Source organism: Hibiscus syriacus, unplaced genomic scaffold, assembly GCF_006381635.1.
Source record: "Hibiscus syriacus cultivar Baekdansim isolate YM2019G1 unplaced genomic scaffold, ASM638163v2 tig00117027_pilon, whole genome shotgun sequence".
NCBI classification, from domain to species: Eukaryota; Viridiplantae; Streptophyta; class Magnoliopsida; order Malvales; family Malvaceae; genus Hibiscus; species Hibiscus syriacus.
The window spans coordinates 628630-652059 of NW_024063530.1; the positions used below are offsets into that span (position 1 = coordinate 628630).

At 34.8% G+C, this 23430-nt stretch overlaps 4 pseudogenes; 1 reads left to right on the forward strand and 3 right to left on the reverse strand.

The window, feature by feature from the left end:
* The first annotated feature begins 2218 nt into the window (after positions 1–2218).
* On the forward strand, positions 2219–7899 carry LOC120196203 (annotated as a pseudogene).
* A 313-nt stretch (positions 7900–8212) lies between these two features.
* On the reverse strand, positions 8213–10870 carry LOC120196179 (annotated as a pseudogene).
* A 2214-nt stretch (positions 10871–13084) lies between these two features.
* LOC120196148 lies at positions 13085–15799 on the reverse strand (annotated as a pseudogene).
* Positions 15800–16956: 1157 nt separating this feature from the next.
* Positions 16957–22399, reverse strand: LOC120196160 (annotated as a pseudogene).
* Positions 22400–23430: the final 1031 nt, after the last annotated feature.

The following is a 23430-nucleotide window of genomic DNA, read 5'->3' on the forward strand; positions in this document are numbered from 1 at the left end:
CAATTCGGACCTACTAATTAGAGTTATAAGGATGGAGGGACCAGATTATGTCAAATTAAAGAAGAAGGATTAAATATCAAATTTCAGCATAATAGAGGGACTTAAACCATAATTGGGACCTGTACAAATTCTCCCTGGATTTGGTTGTTTTCATGATCCTCAATGGGAATTGCATATAAGAAGTTATTGATTACATGCAGAACTATAAAACGAAAGCTGGATCATTCCTTCCCTTTGGAGCAGGAAGCAGAATATGCCATGGTGCAGATCTGGCCAAGCTTGAGATCTCCATTTTCCTTCATTATTTTCTACTAAACTGCAAGTGAGTCACAATTAGTAAATTCAATCCCAAAACTTTGTTTTAAGTACTAATCAATACGAAAAAATATTGGCATCTTTTTTTTTCCCCTTCCGTTTGTTAGGCTTGAACAAATCAATCCTGGAGGCCCCGTTGTGTGTTTACCTCTTCCAAGGCCTATGGACAACTGCCTTGCCAAAGTCATTAAGGTCAAATGATCAAGGCAATCTTCTTAAAGGTCTTTTCCCCCCCTCAGGAAAATCTGCAGATTCTTCTTGTTCTGAGATTTGGATATGAACAAGAATGGTACTATATATTAAAGTGGAATATATATGTTAGGGTAAAGTATAGTAATGATCACTGAATTTTTCTAAAGTTTTCATTTAGGTATCTTAACTTTTAAAACTTGCAATATAGTCCCTCAACATTTAGTCCGTTTGCAATATGGTCCTCCAACAGTTACGTCAGGGACCATATTGCAAACGGACTAAATGTTGGGGGACCATATTACAAACGGACTAAATGTTGGAGGGACTGTATTGCAAGTTTTAAAAGTTGGGGGAGCTAAATGAAAGATTTAGAAAATTTCAGTGACCATTACTATACTTTACCCTAAAATTTAATTTAATTTTAATGTAATTTTTGTATTTTAATCAGGCAATAGGGATAGTAAAGGCGGATGTGGAGAGCGACTGTTGAAATATTAATATTAAAAAGATACCGCTGGTAAATTTGTCGGTTTGTGAGCAAATGAAACTCATTTATTCCATTTGATTTACCCTACTCCTTCAATCTCAGACTCAGATCACTCACTGTCACAACTTTTTCCTTCCCCTTCCATATCTCTCTCTTCAATCCTCTTTTGACATAATTTTTGTATTTTGTTTTTTTATATAGTTTATTACCTTTATTTGTAATGTCTTTTGGAGTGTGTTTGGTTGGGAAATATGAGATTCACATGGAATGAAATTCACATTTTCTCGTTTAGTTGTCCGGGAATGTCATTCCCGGTAATCTTACATTACCAATAGTAGATTTTTTAGGATATATTATCGGGAATGTCATTACCTCTATTTCCTTATGTATTATTAGATTACTGACGTTTTGGACTAAAATGCTCTTATTTTTCTTTCATTCAAAAAATATCCTTATTATGTCATTGAATAATAAAATTTCTACGAAGGTTAAATTATAAATTTATTCTTAAATTATTTTAGATTTACAAAAAAAAAATCTATTATTAAAATTTTATATAAAGTTCAGGAGTTAAAATAAAATTTTATCTTTTCATTAAATAATTTTATATTTTCAATTTTATAAAAAAAATTATATAAATTTTATGAATTTAAATTCTTTTAAAAGAAAATATATAAATATTTTTCAACTTATTAAAAAAATAAATATATAATAAAGATAATTTGATCAAATATACATTCTAATAATCTTTTATTCCTTTAACTAAACAAGGTAATCTTACGTTCCTATTAAACCAACCAAAAATAAAATACAACGTTTCATAATCTTATTCTGGTTAACATTTTAGTCGTTCTTCACGTTTATGTGGTTGGTTCTTGAAAAAAGCAAAGCCCAGCTCGTTGCTGATGCTACTGTTTCCGGGTTCTTCTCTAGAGAGCCTTTCAACAGTGATATCCAGCCTGCTCCTTAGCAGTGTTTTCTTTTGTATTGGTATATCAATATTCATTGGGTTTGTGCTTTCAAAAATCCTTTTGAAAGTTAGATCTTTGGGGCAGATTTTAGGCTTTTTCTTTTTCCCACTCATTTCACTATTTTGTCCACCACCGGCTTAAGAAAACCATCCAACTGGCTTTTCATTTGAGGCTCCCTCAAATCAAAACTCCTTGTTTTAGCTTATTTTTCTCTTTCTCTCTTCAATTTCATATTATAACATAGAAAAAGGACGGACTTTACTAAGAAACAAAGTAATCTCAGTTCCGAAGCCAAATCCTCCAGAACTAGCTCTCATAGCTTTCTATCACTTACTCTCACCGAGTGTCTCTATCTTATAAGTTTTGACATATACATAAACAAAGATTGTTTCTTTAGATCTTGGTTTTAGCTAGAAATGGCTATGGCGGTTGCCCAACATAGGGAGAGCAGCAGTGGAAGTAACATCGACAAACATCTTGATGCTGGCAAGTATGTTAGATACACAGCTGAGCAAGTTGAAGCTTTGGAACGAGTCTATGCCGAGTGCCCCAAGCCCAGTTCCTTGCGCAGGCAACAGTTGATAAGGGAATGCCCCATTCTTTCCAACATTGAACCTAAACAGGTCAAAGTTTGGTTTCAGAACCGCAGGTATGCAAACTTGATATTGCCTTTTGTTTTTCATTCTCGTTGTTATAACCTTTTTTTATATAAAAAAAAGGGGTGCCTTGTTTCCCCCTTTTGGGAGTTAGAAAGTTATAGTTTTGGGGTTGTCTCTGAGGTGTGCAGGTGCCGAGAGAAGCAAAAAAAGGAGTCTTCAAAGCTGCAGACTGTGAATAGAAAATTAACAGCAATGAACAAGCTGTTGATGGAGGAGAATGATAGGTTGCAAAACCAGGTGTCTCAGCTGGTCTGCGAGAATGGGTATATGAAGCAACAACTGCATACTGTAAATGTATCTTCTTTTGGTCTCTGGCTCTTTCTTTGTTTCTCTTCAATTCCTATTACAGACTGTATCCACATGCCTTTAATTTGTATTTTAAGTTTTTTTTAGTGGATATAGAAATTGAGTTTGTCTGATGCCTTCTTTTGGTGTTAGGCATTAATATTATATAGATCTTTGTGGCATACTAATTGTATGCGATTACTGTGTCTTATGCTCCCCATGTGATGTTTGCCTCTATTTGTCCATATGTATACACACATATATGGGTTCTTGATTCTTTATTTGTTCAATACATCCTTGTCACATTCCTTTTATAATTATACCATTTCCTGCTAACTTTGAGTTATAGAACTGTTTTGGCCAGTTTTGTATAAACTAATATTATGCATTTTCTGTGGTCCTTTTGTATGTGTTTTGACATTATTAGATTGTTTACAGGCATCAGCAGCTGATGCAAGCGGTAATTCCTTGGTTGCCACACCTCAGCATTCACTGCGAGATGCCAATAACTCTGCTGGGTATGTTTAGTTTTAATTTCAATGAACTAGCTCTCTATCTCTATTAGCGTGTGTGTGTCTCTCTCTCTATATATTTCTAATAAATGCTGTGAATTTTGTTATGGTCTTGGCAGACTCCTCTCCATTGCCGAGGAGACCTTGGCAGAGTTCCTTTCCAAGGCTACGGGAACTGCTGTCGATTGGGTCCAGATGCCTGGGATGAAGGTTTGTCAGTGCCTTGTACCAATGATATTTTCCATTATTTGGTCATCGAGGTTTTTTATATGAGTACCGTTATTGTCTTTTATTAAAAGAATCAGAAGTGTCTCTGACCCTATTTGTTTAAATCTGTTGCCAGCCTGGTCCAGATTCGGTTGGGATATTTTCCATTTCCCAAAGTTGTAGCGGAGTGGCAGCTCGAGCCTGTGGTCTTGTAAGTTTAGAACCTATAAAGGTATGGATTTCGATGTCATTTTGAAGACTCTAGACATTTTGTTAAAATATGAGACTTATTTGATCTGAACAATACTATTAAACTTTCGTTAATAGATTGCGGAGATTCTTAAAGATCTTCCATCTTGGTCTCGGGACTGCCGGAACCTTGAAGTTTTTACTATATTTCCAGCTGGCAATGGCGGAACAATTGAACTTGTATACACTCAGGTGAAGAAGAATGGTTATATATATATATATAGAAGTGAATGTTTACTCTCTTTTTATGATGAATTACTAAAATGAGGACTGTTTTAGATGTTTGCTCCGACTACGCTGGCTCCTGCAAGGGACTTTTGGACTCTAAGATACACTACAACTTTAGAGAACGGAAGTCTCGTGGTATGCATATCTTGCACATGTTTTTTATTTAATTAATGTAAAGCAGTATAATTAAGAAAGTCAAGGTTGAAGTATAACATTGTGTGGTACTTGCTGAGCATCTCCGTTGCTTATTTGACTACTGTCCCTATGATTGTTTGCTTTGAGGAGTTTTGCCTTTCATTATTTTTTCCCTCTATTTTCCAAGGTTTGTGAGAGGTCTCTTTCTGGTTTGGGTGCTGGCCCAAGTGCAGCTGCTGCAGCTCAATTTGTGAGAGCTGAAGTGCTTCCCAGTGGCTATTTAATTAGGCCTTGTGAGGGTGGAGGGTCAATTATCCATATTGTTTACCACCTTAATCTCGAGGTACAACTTCTGATGAGTATGTACTTTCACGACAACTTTAGATGCCTTTATCGTGGCAGATTTAATCTGTAAACGCCTTATTGCAGGCATGGAGTGTGTCGGAGGTGCTGCACCCACTTTATGAATCATCTAAATTAATTTCTCAGAAAATGACAATTGCGGTGAGTAGATTCTTTAGTAAGGTGATAAATTTTTTGCTAGTGATGTGCACTACAATTTGGTCTAACACTGCTGATCATGAATCCTATTCAGTTTAGTCGTGCTCTTAACACAGAAATTACAAAAAATTCATAGTTTCTTTTGATTTTCTTTTGTGTGGACTCAAAAGGCATTTCTAAAGGTACTGACTATTTGATCTCTGCAAAGGCGCTGTGCTACATCAGGCAGATTGCTCAAGAGACAAGTGGTGAGGTGGTTTACAGTCTTGGCAGGCAACCATCCGTGCTGAGAACTTTTAGCCAGAGATTGAGCAGGTAGCTAAAAGGACTATTTTAAATCTTTGTTTCAATTTGGGTTATGAGTTTGAATGTGCAAATGAATTGCGCGGCAAACGTATTTGTGTTGTGCTCTGTATTTCATTGAGATATATGTGTATCATTTACTTGTAGAGGCTTCAATGATGCAATAAATGGATTCAATGATGATGGATGGTCAATAATAAATTGTGATGGGACTGAGGATGTGATCATTGCAATTAATTCAAGCAAGAGCTTTAGCAGCACTTCGAATCCTGCCAATGCTTTTTCGTTCCTTGGGGGTGTTATTTGTGCAAAGGCATCCATGTTGCTTCAAGTAAGTTCTAGAAATCCCATAAAATTGAGAAATTGTTTTCTTATTCTATAAGAAGTTTCCATATTCGATATTACCTATAGCATTTCTTTTCTTATTGCAAGTGACAATTAAGTTTTAGTTGGAAAGATGAACTTTGTTTTCCCACACTAAAGTTTAAGCCTCCTCGATACCATGTCTTTCACTTTGAAAACAATGGGACTGTCTACCTTATCGTTACTATTATCATTTTGTCAGAATGTTGCTCCTGCTATGCTTGTACGTTTCCTGAGGGAGCATCGCTCAGAGTGGGCTGATTTCAATGTCGATGCTTATTGTGCTGCATTGTTGAAGGCTGGAACAAATGCTTATCCTGGAATGAGACCTACAAGTATTACGGGGTGTCAGACCTTCATGCCACTCGGCCACACCATTGAATATGAAGAGGTATATCTTCTATGTGGTGGTACTCAGCTCGGTTCTATTCTCTTCTTTTCAACTAAAAGCTCATTGTTCCTCATTCTCTCCGAGAAGCTTTGCTAATGCTGCATTTATATATCAGCTACTTGAAGTAATAAGACTTGAAGGCCAGTCTTTTGTGCAAGAAGATGCCTTTGTATCAAGGGACATTCATCTATTGCAGGTGCTTTTCTGTTGATGCCTTGTTGAATGTTTGTGTCCTTTTACATGTTAAATCGGAAATATAAAACCCGACACTCGCTGCCATTTTACTGGAACCAATATGTTTTTATTGCTTGAAACCATCTGAAACTGAATTTTCCGTAAAAAGAACAAAAAATTAGCCTCATGATCCCTCTTTTAACATCTTTGATGTGTTTACTATAATTTACGTACTGATTAGTTATAATGATTAATTGTCATTGCTATTGTAATTGTGACATTTAACATATCAACTTTATCTGGGAGATTTAGATTTGTAAAGCTAGATTTCTGTTCTTCCAGCTTATGGTTAAATCATGATTTCTGTTTATTTGAATTGCCTTCATATTTCCAGCTTTATTCGATGTCCCAAATGTGTCCAAAATGTTTGCAAATATATTTACATTAACCATATTACCATATTTTGCAGATGTGTAGTGGAGTTGATGAGAATGCTGTGGGAGCCTGTTCGGAGCTTGTCTTTGCCCCAATTGATGAGATGTTTCCAGATGATGCTCCCCTGCTACCTTCTGGATTCCGTGTTATCCCATTGGATTCAAAACCAGTTAAGTTCCACTGCCTTTCAACTGAACTTTTCCCAGTCTTTCCATCATGAACATTGTTGTTCAGCTTTTTGTTGGTCTGATGGTGTTACTATTCAGTCTGATACGCAGGATTCATTGACTACAATCGGACTTTGGATCTGACTTCTAGTCTCGAAGTAGGGCCAACAACAAATCATGCTGCAGGAAACGCTTCATCCTGTCTGAACACACGATCATTGTTGACAATTGCCTTCCAGTTTCCCTTTGAAAGCAACCTTCAGGATAATGTTGCAACCATGGCACGTCAGTATGTCCGTAGTGTTATTTCTTCTGTCCAGAGGGTTGCCTTGGCCATATCTCCATCTGGATTGAACCCAGCTGTTGGATCAAAGTTATCTCTAGGCTCTCCGGAAGCTCTTACACTGGCTCACTGGATTTGCCGGAGCCACAAGTGAGTTGCTTTATTGTTTGTATACATTGTAGTTTTTGCTAACATGCCACACTAGAAACTGCATGTGCTTTTTGGATAACCGAATGGCTGAGGTGTTATTTTTGTTTTTTTACCCAGTTACTATTTAGGAACGGAGTTGTTGAGTTCTGAAGCATTTGGCGATGACTCTACATTGAAGAATCTCTGGCAGCATCAAGATGCAATACTGTGTTGTTCGTTGAAGGTATGACCACAACTCGATTAAAATATCTAGAATTATAGAAGCTTATCTTCGAACCTTGAATATCAGGTCCTGCAGATGCAATCTTAATCTGCGTCGGTTTTGCAGTCACAACCGGTTTTCATATTTGCAAATCAAGCTGGGCTTGACATGCTGGAGACAACTCTAGTGGCTCTACAAGACATCACATTGGATAAATTGTTTGATGAATCTGGACGTAAGGCATTGTGCTCCGATTTTTCCAAGTTAATGCAGCAGGTGAGTCCATAAAGCTTGTCTAGTACATACATAATTAAAGGGCTGCTGTAATTTGTCTAGTAAATACATAATTAAAGATGTCAACTTTAATAACAGGGATTTGCTTGCTTGCCTGCCGGAATCTGCGTGTCAACAATGGGACGTCATGCTTCATATGACCAAGCTTTTGCCTGGAAAGTCCATGAAGCTGATGAGACCACTGTCCATTGCCTCGCCTTCTCGTTTGTTAACTGGTCTTTTGTGTGAGAAAACAGCTGTAATATATTTGTCTGAAAAATCAAACTTTACAAGTAGCTGGCCGTGGAAAATGGAAACGATAACAGCTCAGAAAGAGAAGTCATAACGAAATGAACAGGGAAAAAAGTTTTGTAATATGAAAGGCATCCAGTTCAGGCTTGCATCTTATTAATTTAATTAATTTTTTTAATGCACCAATATTTGGCTTAACCCACCAATATATTCTGGCGTTGATGGTTCTTATATGTATCATGAGTGATTGTTTCATCAAATTATATTAATTACTACTGGTTGACGACAGCGTTGATGCTGATATATATAGTATGCATGTGTTGTAAGGAAATAACGAAAATTCGTAGTGTATGAAATTTTGATATGTTTGTATATTTGTATTATGATTTGCATTTCAACTAATGAACAAGGAGAAGCTCAATGGTAATTAATTTGAACCACACACGCCATCTACTATCAAAAAATATAAATGTTTACATTAATGCGGTCAGATCGATCAATCTCCAAAAGATGCATATATTGACGCAACCGATACCCATAATGTCCTCGTCCAGATGTTTGTCTCACGGACCGATTTATGATACAAACTATACAACTATAAAATCACAACCAAAATTTCAATTTCAAAGCATTCAAGAAGGCTACGAGGAGATATTATTGACATTTAAAAAATGCTTCTGATCTGATTACTCCTTTCTATTTCATTTTTCTGCTACCTGTTTATCTGGATGCCGGTGACCAAAAGTTCAGACGAAATGATGGTAATGCAGTAAGCCAACTAATGAAGGCCATGGCAGTAGCAGTCTTAAACTGTATGCAATGGTTATGAGCACAGCTATTAAGGTCTGTTGTCTATAAGAACGGTGATGCCCGCAGAGGCACATGCTGCAGCAAATGTCAGAGTGGATGTGATCTGCAAGGAGAGAACATATGATCAAGACAACAAAAACTGCATAACAAAGCGCAGACGGAAAAGATTCTGAAATGTCAGAAGCTTGTAACAAGCAAACTGTAAGACTGGGGAGATACAAAACAAGCAGTGGGGAAAAAAAACCAAGCTCTTAACTAAACCAAGTGCTTCTGAACGCATAGTAATAGCAAGTTGTTAAGGCCACAGCATATGCACCGAATCTAGCAGGGATGAAGGTGGATATAGGGTAGTTTCTAAGAAAGCCAGACATGCAGACAAATAGATATTAGGTTAATTTGTAACAGAAAAAATTAAACCATCTTACCCCATCACCAATAACAAACAAACTAACAACACGGTAGTTTTGCAAAGAGCGCATCACTAGAAGGGCATAAACATCAATTATAGCCTGCGATAAGCTCCACAAACTCTGCAAGCTGGTGGCAGCAACAAGGTAGCTGATGTATCAAATAACAAAAAGTTGCTTGTCAATATAACATATTAACATCGGATGCATACTAGTTGCTTCATTTGTGAATCATATCTGAATTCCAAAAGACAGAAAAAGTTCAAGCAGTAATGCATATAGTAGCTACAGAATAAACATTCTTGTAAAGAATATAGTAAGAAAAATCAAACTGTGAGAGTCCAGATCTTACAATCTCATTTCAAAGCAAAAAAGAGGTCTAAACCAAATTAGGTTCTCCTCCTTGAAGAGTTATGAGCATGAGAACCTATTTCTTACACAACCCTAGCTATTATCAAAATGCAGACAATAGAGCACCTATAGAGTGTGACATAAGACATCTTACTATTGCCACTTGCCATTTTCTAAGAACTCATGCTCTATTTGTTAGACATTTCATAGATTGTTTAATCTAATACACCACTTAGCATGTGAAACGACATGTAAAATTAGCGAACTAACAAGTATTAGCAGCCAGTGGATTCGGCTGAAACCAACCAAAAGCAAAAAGCCCAAGTGAAGGGAAAGATGCTAATTTTCATATCTGAAACAAATGAAAACTAGGTTTCTTTCTCTTATCCAAAAAGTTTACCTACATAACAGGCACTAAATTATACAACTTCTATGCAATTTTCAAACTAGACTTTTAGCGCTATTCCAGTAAAATAATCTTCCCTTCATTAGATATACTAACTAATTATAATGCAAATTAACAAATAACCAAGATATCAATCGTCTTAAACAGGTATGAACTGGTTGCAAATTGACAAATTACTGCAGATGCAACAAAAGAAAAACGGATGATGTTACGCATGAAACGACCAATTAAAGCAGATTCCTATATTCACTTCTTAAATTTTAAACTCTTAAAACTGATAACACAAATAAGGTTTTAACACTAATATTACATAATTATTTCCAAACAAGTATTAGAGTTTGCAAATCAATAATTCATACCACAAAAATCGATATCTGGTCCTCGTCATGACTAGCGAATCCAAACTAATACTAAGCAGAAAAAAAATCACACTAATTGAAAGAATTACCAAAAGGCGGTAACGGATGGAAAATCACTTATGGTAGCCATAATAAAAATTCCCAAAACTGCAGAAACAAACTGACAAATCCGCAACGCTAGCCCTCCTGCCGTTCCAGGCATTCCCTGAATGTGCTCCACCTCGTTGTTGTTGGGGCCGTCGCTGCCTACTCCTCCGTCCGTGGTTGGTAGATCTTCCACTGGATGGACCGAGGTATGGCTAACATTCATCTCTACCACTAAATCTCCTTCAATTCATGCACAGAGCTCCCAGTACTTATCAAATAACCGATATTCTTTTTCTTTTCTTCCAGTGTTCACTATAATCAAACGGAACTCAACAGAATTAATTATTTTTGAAATAAGTACAAAAGCTAAACTATCGCAATTTAATAGTAGAATTAGTTATCACAAAATTGTCAATAATTGAAAAATCGGTTCATTTAACTTATCAAAAAAGGAGAATTTAATCCACTAACAAGAACAAGTTTCAATTAAACTATTATTTGCTAACAACGGATCGATGAAAAATAAATGATAAAAAGTTTTAGAGTTTCCTAATAAAAGCAGAGATTCAGCAAGTGAAAATAACGTAATTTTGATGAGAATATCTTGGATAAATTTACCTGAAAATTTTGGCAATTAATCCCTAAGAATTAGGCGATAAATCTGGGATTAAGAAAGTGATTGTTTTTTGTGATCTCTTCAGTTTTGTTTTGTTTTGTTTTGTTTTTTGTTTTTAAAAGTAAGAGAAGAAAGTAGGCGACAACAAAGGAAATAATAAGAACTAAAAGAGTGTGTAAAAAAGATAATGGGAGAGGCTTTACGCTTCAGCTTCTCTTTTTTATTTGTTTTTGTTGCTTTGTGCTATAAGGTCAACTTTTTAAATTTTTTATTATTGAACTTTTAAGTTATAAAATAAATATTGAATATTAATTTTTCAATTATTATTATTATTAATAGAATGACTTCATATATTAAATTAAAGATAAACTACTAAAATAAATTTTTTATTTTATTTTTGTATACTTTTATTAATGATTAAAAAATATATAATATTATGATTTTTACATTATTGATTTATAACATTTTAGTCATTGATATATTAAATATCGTTAATGTGATGACATAATTTATTAATAAAATGGTTCATTTTTAATTTAATTTTTAATTTTTAAATAAAATATTGATTTAATCTTTAAAATTTAGATAAAATCAATTTGATTCTTAAAATTTGGATAAGATAATAATTTAATCCTTATATCGGAGCAAAATTTCTCATCACTTTAATCACTGTCAACGTCTCCGATAATTGTTAAATTTCAAGATTTTTAATTTAATTATTTTATATAATACTTTTTATTGGAAAAAAATCTAAAATTCTAGAAATACAGTCTAAAAACTCTTTTTTGGGTAACCTTGTTCATAACCAAATTAGTACGATTGCGGGACACGAGGACTTGTTCTGGCTTAAAGTTCAAAATATCCTGGTGAATTCAAGCATGCAATCACCAAATACTCAACATCCAATGGATTAAATTGATCAACTCCATCATATATATAATGCAATTTGAGAATTATCTTCATCGGGATGATGAGGCTTTTTCTCCTCAACTTTTCCTTGAATCCCTTCCTCCTCCTCACTGCAACCCAGGCCCAGCAGATACATCTTTGATTACTATTACTATCTGCAGCGGAAAAGTATAGTTAATGGAGAATAGCCGATGAGAATCTTCTTGAGTCCTTCAACATCATCACCAGATTGCTTCTTAGCCGTTTGTGTATATGCTCAACTTCACCAAAAAACTTCACCACATTTCCGTTTTGCAGTTATTGGTAAGTTTTAGAAGAGGAATTAAGCCCGACTATAGTGAAGCAAGGCAGTTACACGCATCCTGCAATGAGTATACAGCATTGCATATAACATCATCCATCAACTACTTCAAATTTTAAATCTCCATATAGTTTAAGTTTCTTTTTTTAATATTTTTTTATCAATAATTTAATTTTGTATCTTTTAGAATTTTATAAATTCGTATCCCTAAATTTTTTAAATTCATTCTATAAGATAAAATCTTAGGTTGATTCCTAATTATAATAAACCAATTGCCTTCCTTTGTTTCAAGGATTTTGCTCTGAACTCTAAGCACTGTATATGGGTAGCTAAAGCCTAAAAGCAGTTATTTATAAAATGTTGGACAGTATCCTCTGCTCTGAAAACTGCAAATGCATGAACTGAAAAATTTTTGAGGGTAGCGAAGAGAGACATGTTCTAGTTCACGGTGACCGTGCCAACAATGTGCCATATACTCAGCAGAAAGTCCATGGTTTAATTTAAAAAGTATTATAGGTTAGATTTGTGGAGTTTTTTTTCTAGATTCATTAATTGATAGAGTGATTAATGATGTTCATATTATTCTATCTCGTGGGAGTTCAAATCCTGATAGTTTCCTTAAAATATAATATCTTTACTTAATAAAAAAAACTGTGAAGTTTAAGACAATTTCAATGAAATATATATCGATTTGCATTTAGGAGACAAAAGATAATGAATTAGAAATTTAGAATTCAACTATCGTTAGTAATGATGACTGATGATAAACGATAATGATAGGCTGTGGTAATTAATATTTTACTTAAAATTTAAGAGTTAATTTGATATTTTACTTAAAATTTAAGGTTAAATTAATTTTTTAAAGTTCAGAGATTAAATTAAAAAATAATATTTTTTTAATATTAGTGATCAAATGATACGAAAGTGGCAATTTTAATAATTTATTTTCAGATTAATAAATAATATTTTATTTTGACCCTCAACTCTAATTAAAATTTATTTTGATATTTCTAAATTATAATTTTAAAGAATTAAAAAATATAAAAATTAATTTTTTAAAATTATTTAGAGATATAAATTTAATTTAGTGTCGTCATCTAAATATAAATGCAAAAAATAATAATACTTTTTTACTGCTCAATAATGGAAATGCTCAATCTGAGAAGTTTTCTACTGCAACCAGAACGACATTTTGGGGGGGGTTTGACAACGGCAGCTTGGATTTTTTTTCTCATCTCTACCACCTTCTTATGACAGTTGGAATGCAATGACGGAATGAATGTAGGACTTGCAGCCGGGCGATATTCCGGAAAGAGGCGTCCTGACCTGTAGCGAACCCCACATGCATTGCAAAGGGTCTTTGGTCCCATTGGCCCTTCTCTCCATTGTGGTGTTTCTGTAATTTCACAGTGCATACATTTCATAACAACAGTAGGCTGTTGGGGGCAGGATTTCTTGATCTCACTGGAACTTGAAAGCAATGTCAGGTTCTTTTTCTTCTTCTGTCTCTTTTTGGCTCGTTTTTCTGCAAGATGGCTTTCTGATTCTGATTCAAAACCAACCAGATAATCAGACCCCCTGGAGGCAAAGGATGCGGATGATATGGAAGGCAATGTCAACTGAAGGTTAAAGGTAGATGCTCGTCTGCGCTTGTTTTTGCTTCGACCTCGCTTTACCAGGAAACTTAGTTCAGGGGTTAATAGGTGCAGGATTTGCACCTGAGCAAGAGCTGCTGCTTTCAATCTCGGATACTGTACTGGAAGTCTGGAACCAGGTTGAACCTTTCACATCAGTAGACTCGCTGTGCAAGGTAATGCTTCTTCTGGTGCTGGAGGCTGCTTTGGTATTGCTCGACTGTTGGTTTAGCTCAGAAGATCCATCACACTACAAAGAGGAAGAGTCAGATATGAGGTTAAGGAACATTTAGCCCATCGCCTATACAATTAAAAAAAAAGATGGAAAAGAAAGAAACAGACTATCAAATATTAGTTATTCATCTTTATTGCAGTTATACGAGGATTCAATAGAAAGTGAAAACAAAAAGGCCGCGATCCATTTCAGAATAATTATCAGTTGCAACAATTGCATAAATCGCTTAACAAAATTTATCAGAAAAAAGTGCCACTTTGGTATTGAACATCAATCATATCACAACAAACAGCATTATCAGGTGGTCCCATCCATTTATTGCCAAGGCAAAACAGACACTGATTGGGCCTGCCTGCTTGCTTAGACCATACAGCTGTATTACAGTGTAATAGCATGTGATGCACCACTGCACATGATATGGCGACATGTTCTTATTGCATATGCAGCACAAAACTTTTGCAAAGTACAACATCTAATTATTGTTTTAATCACTTGAGCCATTTCCAATTGCCACGCTAAATAACTCCGGAAGAGCATACTTCACATAATATGCAACTACTCTCAGCATGTCTTAAAAACAAAGTTGCTTCCACACGACATTGCTTTTAAATGAAGTATGAATGAAATATCACCATATTTATAGTGGTTGCTTCAGGAGGTACAAAGTGCACATGTAATCAACCAAGTCGTTGGTATGGCAACATGCACAATGTAGATTGTATGTACTCTAGAAAAACTAACAAGACACAATTACTCCATTCCATGAATGATATTTTGTGTCTCCTAGTAAACAAGCTCCAACCACCACTAGAATGGACATTAATTCAATATTAATTCATAGACAGAGACACATAATGAGCAAGTACACCGGATGTGTCAAAAAAGAAAAAAAAACAGTGCGCTATTATTTGCATTCCGGCCAATGCAAAACTTAAAACCGCACACATGAAAAAGTATGGAATGGAATTATGGAAAACATGTGGAACTCACTGAAATTGTAAGGCTTTTCTCCAAACTGTCACTGAAAAAATCATCATAAAATCCAGAAGACAAGCCGGCCAAAACATTGGTGGGTGGAGGCTCTAAGTTGTCGAAGTTACAATCCCACTCTTCATCACCTTCATTGTTTTCTTCCGCAGGCAAATGAGTTTCTTTTACATCTTCTGTACTACCATTACAGTCATCTCCTTCAACTTCTTCAAATGGTAAATCCAAATACTCTATTATGTCATCAAAGAAACCATCATTGACCCCAACCGCATTAAAGCCTTTGGCAGACCAAGAATTATTCATTTTCAGAATTTTTTTTCCCGCTTTTTCTCTAATTTTCTGTTCAAAATAGAAGGGAAAAAGCTGATTACTGTCAGGAAAAATTATTTGGTGGAAATTAGCTTATCTACCTACAGTCACGGCTTTTTACCAATATTTTATGCACAAAGGAGCAATATATTCAGCGGCAACATTTTTATCGTGCAAAGTTTTTAACAAAATCGAAGCGGTTAAGGACATTAAAGTAATTCAGGCAATAATAAAATAATTAATATTATTATTAAAGTTCCATGTTTAGGTGAAGTTATTTTCTAGGTTTGGAGAATCAGTTAAGTCTTCATTTTAGCATGACAATTAACAAAAAAGAAAAGAAACACAAGTAATAACAGCTCAAATTTCATTAAAAAACAATAACGACTCAAATAATATAAAAGAGTTCTAATAATTCCTTTTAAAAAACGAAATGCAGAAGAGAAAGAGAGAAACGCAAACAAATTCAAACATTTAAAAAAAAAACCAAAAAAGAGCAGAAGAAAGGCAAGGAGAGAGAGAGAGAGAGAGAGAGAGAGAGGGGGGACGGACGGACCTGGTTTGAACGAGAAGATTGAAAGAGAGGTCACTGTTTTTGTGTTTGGATCAGAGGGAAAATGAGAGAGAAATAAGAAGGGATGGATAGGATTCCTTTGAATAGGATGTACTTTTAGGGATTTAGTGAAAGAGTAAAAGTTCATGTGAGAAGCCGCACATGGGAAGATGGCTGTGCGCCTCCGGTTTTCATCTCTCAATCTCATCAGATGTTTAATTCTCTGGGGGAGAAAAATCCATTTTCCCTCTTGTTATTGAATAAATACCAAACACTTTCCAAAAACAAAAACCAACGGTAGGGACAAGGGAGGGTTGTAAACGATATTTTGAATTGTAAATTTGAAGCGGGGAGGGGGAATAATGGAGTTTAAATCAATTTAAATAAGAGTAAAATGCATTAGAATTTATTTAATTATGTTAAAATAATTTTTATGACCACTAATTTTTAAATATTGTAGAATAATAATTATTTTTAAATTCATTACAAAGCATTTTATAAAATTATAAATAATAATAGTTTTGATAAATTTAATAATTATTTAAAAAAATGTAATAATTACTTTATGATATTTAAATTTTATAAATTAATTTAATATAATTTAATAACCTATTATATATTTATTTTTTAAAAATAAAATTGATTTGGGGGTGACAAGTAGATCTAATTGAGTTTAAAATACGCGAGATCACCTGGAGGATTGATTTAATTTGGCATTGCAATTTTTGGGGGTTGCATTCCCAATTATTTAGTTCTACCTTCTGCCCACATGCTGTATGGTCCACACAGAGTTGGGACTTGGACTTTTCCCTCATATTGTATTGTATTATCGTTTCAAATAATATTATATTACATTATGGATTATTAGATCTGCAATGTATTTTCGTATTAATGGTGTAAGTATAAATGTAAAATCAATTAAATATATTAATATTTTGTCTGTTTATTAAATTATATTTTATTTCCATATTATGTGTTCTAACTCTTATTCTCTGTACTCTGTTTATGGTAGGGACAGATCATAGACGCAGAAAAATTATGTGCGTCGGTGCTACTCTATACTTTTGGATGGGCGACCCGTCAAACTGACCCAAATCCAGTCGAGTTTTATTTTGGACAATATTTCCTAAATTTTAGAAAAGAAAATAAGGCAACAAATCAATAAAAAAAATAAACTGATTTTTTTTATAAACAATTCCTATCCGGAGAAGAATTAAACTCGATTTTTCAATACACACTAACATAGGGTAGCATATTTCTATACAACTTGTTTTCCATTTCAATGATACAATGGAATCTACATACCACATAGTTGGAAAATGGCCAGTTGATTAAATAATTAAAAAGTAAATAAATAGAGAATGCAAGTAACTCTGTGAAGAAGCAGCAGCAGCCATGCCATAACACAATAATAATATGATCATTTTACTGTTCTTCATTAAGCATCACACAGGCTTCTTAATCAACCTACCTTAGTAATTAAACATCAGGTTGAGAAAAATCACAATTCAAGCTTCTACACTAACAGATTTTGTTGCGTCCAAATGGTTCGATCGACACGTCCCAAGAAGATATTCCGGTAGTTCTTCTTCCGTATTTGCCTGTGTATATATATAAATCTTAAGAACGTTTTATCAATTTAAATTACGCTTTTTTTCTTCTTCGGGGCGTCAAACCCTGTTTTTGAAATTTACCTGTATAAAAAATGCCATTTCAATAACCAGATTGTGGAGGTAACCAAGCATGAGACTGACCAAGCCTCTTGCCACCGTCGATGACCCAATTTCGATCCCAAGCTGAAGTGATGGATTCCAAAATTTCAGTTATTTCAAATGTCATACATAAAAAATTCTCTTGCTTTTGTACTCTCCTATTTGCAGATGCGGAGAGGCTTGCTAAGAGAACTGAAAGTGAGAATAAAGCAATTTTATAAGATTTTTCGAATTCATTATCCAGATTAACTGTGCTTGGCTCCGCCGAAACATACATATAAACGCAGTTCATAAATCTTTTACCTCCAAGTAGTTCTTCCCACGGAAATATAATTAATTTCCAAAGCTCGGCCAATGAGACAAGCTTTTTTTCCAACACTCTGCTTGACAATCCACGACCCCTTAAAAAAACAAACTCTACGTCAGGACCTTGCTTTACGAGTCTGCTTAGTCTGCTTCAATTAATATATAACCAAAGATTCTCAATCTCAACTGCATAATGCTTGCATGTACCAACCTTTGATATGTATGGAATGAGCTTAAACCTTGAATTTCTATATGTGTCATCACCGTTGATGAAGTTATACAGCAAGGGTGAATCTTCCACTGGAGTATTCATCTTATAGTATAGTGCTAGGGTATATGTAGTTGAACCTGGCACCTGTATCGCAGTAAATAGTTAAGGTACTTTAAATGCTTCAGAACCAAAAAGAATGTAGATAAAAATTACAGCTTGACAGAATTAAATGTAAGCAAAAGACTAGTAAAGCAAAGTACCTGTATGTTTACAATGAAGAAAAACTCTGGCCCTCCCTGAGCAGCATATTTCTGCAGATAAACACTTCCGTAATTTTTTTCCAATTTACCAGCAACATATAGTAAATGCAATTAACAAAAAAATGTAATGACATAAATAAGGGAAACCTGAACGATGCCCTCCTAAATCATCTTCTCGTTTGTCAGATCTTAGCCAATCTGCAGCGACCATTTGCATTGACGTTCCCTTTGCTTTAAACTGAAAGAAAAGAGAGCAAGGATATAATTTTAACTTGGAGTTTCAATTTAAGGAAATCTAAAATTTGAGCAACGCAAAAGGAAAGCCAGAGTGGATTCAATAGAGATATCCAGGACGCCTAGAAATTGATCAACATATGATATCTGCGATTAATCTTGTCATAAAAATGCTAGGAAAACATGGAAGTTATGTTTATCATTTAGAGATCATCAAAGATAAAATGTCAATTCATGCAAGATGGCATACAATAAACCATCATAGAACACAGCAGCTGAACTTTTGTAGTACACTTCAGCACTGTGTCATTGGAACATTTTTCTACATACCTTCTGACGATCTTCTAGGTAATTCTCCCCACAATTAAAAATGTGGAGGGTTCTGCTTCTGTCCAACTGCAAGGTAATGTACAAGTTGGATCCTTGGGAAGAGTGTTACCATAGGAGCAACATATGCCATCTACTCTTGTCATGTCTTGCAAGTCCATGTAACCCCTCTTCTGGACTGCAACATACGACGAAGTGGAAGCCATCAGCACTTTATCTTTCTAAAATATAGGAGTACATAATGGTCATCTAAACAGTAACCACCTGCCAGATCATGTAATTTTTTCACAAAAACAGCAGCAGTTGATAACTTCGGTTGGCGCGTATCCTGCATATCTCAGGCACATATTAGTCATGTGAGAATTGAAGCAAAACATACACAAACAAAACCTTTAGCGGAGAAAAACTCTAGTAATATGGCCACAAGAAAAGGAATAAGAAAAATGAAAAAACTCGATAGTTGGTCATATCCTCTATGAGATATGAAGCACCAATAACTGCAAATTCATTTTTATGTAGGAATCAATGGTAACTACTTTGACTCTACCTGAGCATATACTTCAGGACCAAAGTCGGAATCCCACCTATCTATTGACTGATCATAATCTGTTGGCTCTGGAACATCGAAGAATTCATCGGCAGCATCACTAAAACCTACCAGACTCGAGTGCTCTGAAGATGCCCTTTCTATTCCTTCGGTCATATTTTCCTTTGATTTCCCAGCCTGTATCTGTGAGCACATATCAACTACACTCTCCTCTTCACTCTGTTGCAACCTAGCATTCCGTACCCACTCTCCAGATGAATTATCAGTGCAAGGATATTTTCCTTGTTTTGCTTTGAATAACTCTCTTAATGCTGCAAGTACATGACATAAATTCCTAGCAAATTAATGCTTCAAATGATCACAAAAAGTCATAAAATACTCAACACACACAATATATATATATATCATGCAAAATTATGACAGAATATGTGATTACCAGCAACTCTCTCAAGCATATGAATGGTAATAGATCGGGCTGCAGAAGCTTGAAGTTAAGATTTTCAGAATTTCCAATCAATTGCAAGCATGTGTTTTACAACCGAGTGATTTCCTTCATTCAGAGGAGATATGACATATCCACCACCTGCAAGTAAGTTCAAAACGTACCCTCAATGATCAACTTTAGATTTTTCTGTTTTTAATAAACATTTTCCTCTTTCCTTTAATAGATATTCAAAAGCACATCATATGCCACAGCCTATAAATTTCTGTGTGGTATACAAGGGACAAAACATCAAAAGGAAGAGATGGAATAGGCACTTATTAGCAGTATTCAAACTGAAGCCAAACAATGCTTCAACATAAAAATACACAAAAAAATCCCTGAATAAATGCATTTCTTTCATGCGCGTGAGATGCATAGGAAACAAGGCTAGGAGTTTGCTAAATTTCAACCTGCAAGGCTAAAACAGTTCATGGCACCTATAATGTATTTATTTATGTATAATAGGAGGACATAGAGAACTCCAAAAGATGCAGGAAGTTCTCTTTTAGTTATATATTTCAAGCATACATTACTTTTAAGACAGGCACGGACATAGCTTTTCTGTGGGGGGAACTTCTTGTGAAACACCGAGTGGTACAGAATAACTGTGATAAAATCAAATCAAGGAAATCAGTTTGCAATTTTAACTAGATAAGTCGTGACTTCTGAATATAACTTCTAAGAATATCCTCAAAGCAATTACTAGTTACTACCATATGTTCCGTCATCTTCCCTTCTCCAATATCGTCGCAGCAAGAGATCTCTCCTTTTCATTCCCCTGAAATTATGATTAGTTAGTGAATATATATAACCAGAAACATCTAACTTGCAAAACATAGTGAAAAAAATCAGGAGTTTGGAGCTAACAAAGGTAACCAATCACTATACAGCTGCTTGTGAACAATGTCAGTATGACCATCAAGATGTTCGACCACACTCTCCTTGTAGAAACAGAAGTCCCATCTGCAAGGCAATTTGTAAATTTCCATTGATTTTGGAAAGGGAAAACATTTCAGAAAAAGTCAAATACATTGCAAGGTGAATAGAATTCTAACTTTACAAATCTTTAAAACACACTGGAGAGCATCAAAAGGAGAAATAATAGGTAAAATAGATGCATTAAAATGCACCAAGTAAATATATCAAATCTATACATGGTATCATTTTCAAAGAGCGGATTTCTTGGTATAGCTTTTTCGAGCTATTAAACAAGTTTATAAGAGTTTCTAGACAAACTGGAGTTCGTATTAACAAAAGCAAATATTACATTGTTCCTATTTCTGTCATGCATCAAAACTTAAGTTGGCATTTATTCTCCATTACAAAGTGAGAAAAAGCTCCAACCGCGCATGAAAAATTATCCAATGTGAAATGGCAATCACGATGAGGTCTGTTCTAATGAATTGCAATGTTAGGTCTACAACTGAAATCAAGCCATGGTTCTTGCAAAAGAATAAAAGAGCTTAATTTAAGGAAAATACAGAATACTGGGCAGCTTACTCTGATCTTGAGGGTCCAAGAGACATAAGTATCTGGAAAATGGCTTCTGAAGTTCCATCTACAGCACCCACAGCCATGATTGCAGGATGGTCATCCCACTGCCAATGAGAGGGGAGAAATCTCAAAATGCAATTGCATGAAAATCATCAACTGGTGAATCAAAAGCTACCAACCTTTCCATGAGAATCCCTATCTTTAGCTTCTTTAAACAATCTAAGACCCGCATCGCATCATTGTTTTAGTCAAGCAGTTACAGCTATCTCAAAATTCTCAAATATTTGTTTTTAATTTACCATTCTGACAGCCAAAGATTGTCCAAGGCGACGGTGCTACAACATCAGATGTCACTCTGTCCATCTTTGTGGACGAACAAATTGTCCAGTCAATAGAATTGTTATGATTTGCATTACCGGAACAACTCGAACTGCATACAAAGAGTCATTCTAAGAAACTGATTTAATAATAGGGTATAATATGAGAGAATACCAGTTAACAAAACAAGCATTAAGCCCTCGCACACTCATCACTAGTAAATATTCTTAACAATCCAACTTAAGTTACTCAAGCAATTAGCGCAGACCTAAAATCATGACCAAGCATGGGTGAGCAGATAGCAAAAAGCCAGAAATTTAATATATTAAAGAGTAATGCTGGATGGCTGCTCATTGCTATACCTGAAGGACTGCCATCTGCTCGTTAAACAAGCACATCTGTTCCAGGGTATGTACCGCCCTGCATTAATAGAATAAAATCTCATATCATGCCAAAAATTTATGACGTGCATTAACAAGAGGAAGCAGATTGTTTCAGACCTTTGAAGCTGCTTCCTGGAAGGATTGAATCCATCTTGCTGCTTCTTCAGGACTACTAGCTCCTAGCTGTAAAATTGATTCCACATCTCATACATGAAGGTGAAAGTATCATACATATCAACTAAATCATTTTGTGAAACATGTGCCTCACCTTAAGTTGATCATTGGGATTAGAACTATTATAAAGGGTGAAATGAAAATACCTACAGGTCAAACAAAGAACTGTCCTTAGAAATCTCCATTGGCATGAACCATCAGAAAACATAAACCAAAATTTACCACAGTCCTAGAAAAAAAACACACATTTCACATACGTTTCTGTGAATGCTCTCCCTCCATTATCTGCTCGAATGCAGGAATCAATAATAGCACTTCTACCAGGCTTCTGAAAGGTAAATCAAGGTCCAGCTCTTGAGTTTATTAAAATCGTCAAACATCGAAAGAACGTCTACAACTAAGAAATATAAACAAAAGAAAATTAACTAAAAATTGAATGTGCACTTAAGATCGTCTTAGCATCTTTATTTATTCATTAATCAAAATATACGCAACCTTTCACAAAGCTAACAATGAACTGCAACAACAAGAACAGAGGCACTAAGTTTGATCATTGGAAATTCTTCCAAGTTCCCTCTACCGTGATGATGTGCCGCGTCACACTGTATAATTATGCTTAAAGTGTAGCTAACAACTTGCCTGGCTTATGATTATCATCGAATCAACTTAACTTTCATTAAAATCTAAAATTTAACAGTACAAAAACTGTGTGACGTATGAATGCTAAGTAAAATATTCCTGACATAAGTTGACAGTACATTTCCCCAAATGTACCTATAAAAGGTAAAACCCTTCCCCCCCCCCCAACCCAAAAAATATATTAAAAAAACTCTGAAAGGCTGCTCAAAGGAACCAATTCATGAAAGAGCAAAAGAAGTCAGCTACATAGAAAGAAAAGGGTAAATTATCAAGTACTCGATGAAAACGCGTTTGATATGATATATTAAAGGCATAATCAACTAATACATTATTAAGCAACGAAAATCATTATTAATATACAGATAAATAGTATAAGAAAATCAATAAAACGAATTTTTTAGAAGTTATATTTGAAAAAACTAATTATTCACTTACTACAGCATTATCGATTAACGAGAACTTAATTCGAAAAATGATTATAAAAATTTAATACCATTAATTCTTTACAACATTTGTTAAATAAGTAACGGAATTTGCAAGATAAGATTCTTAACAAACAAAAAAGAAAGAAAAACGAAAGACCTGGAGATTGGAAAGGGCATGGATTTGAAGCTCTTAAGAAGATGATCTTCAAGAGCAA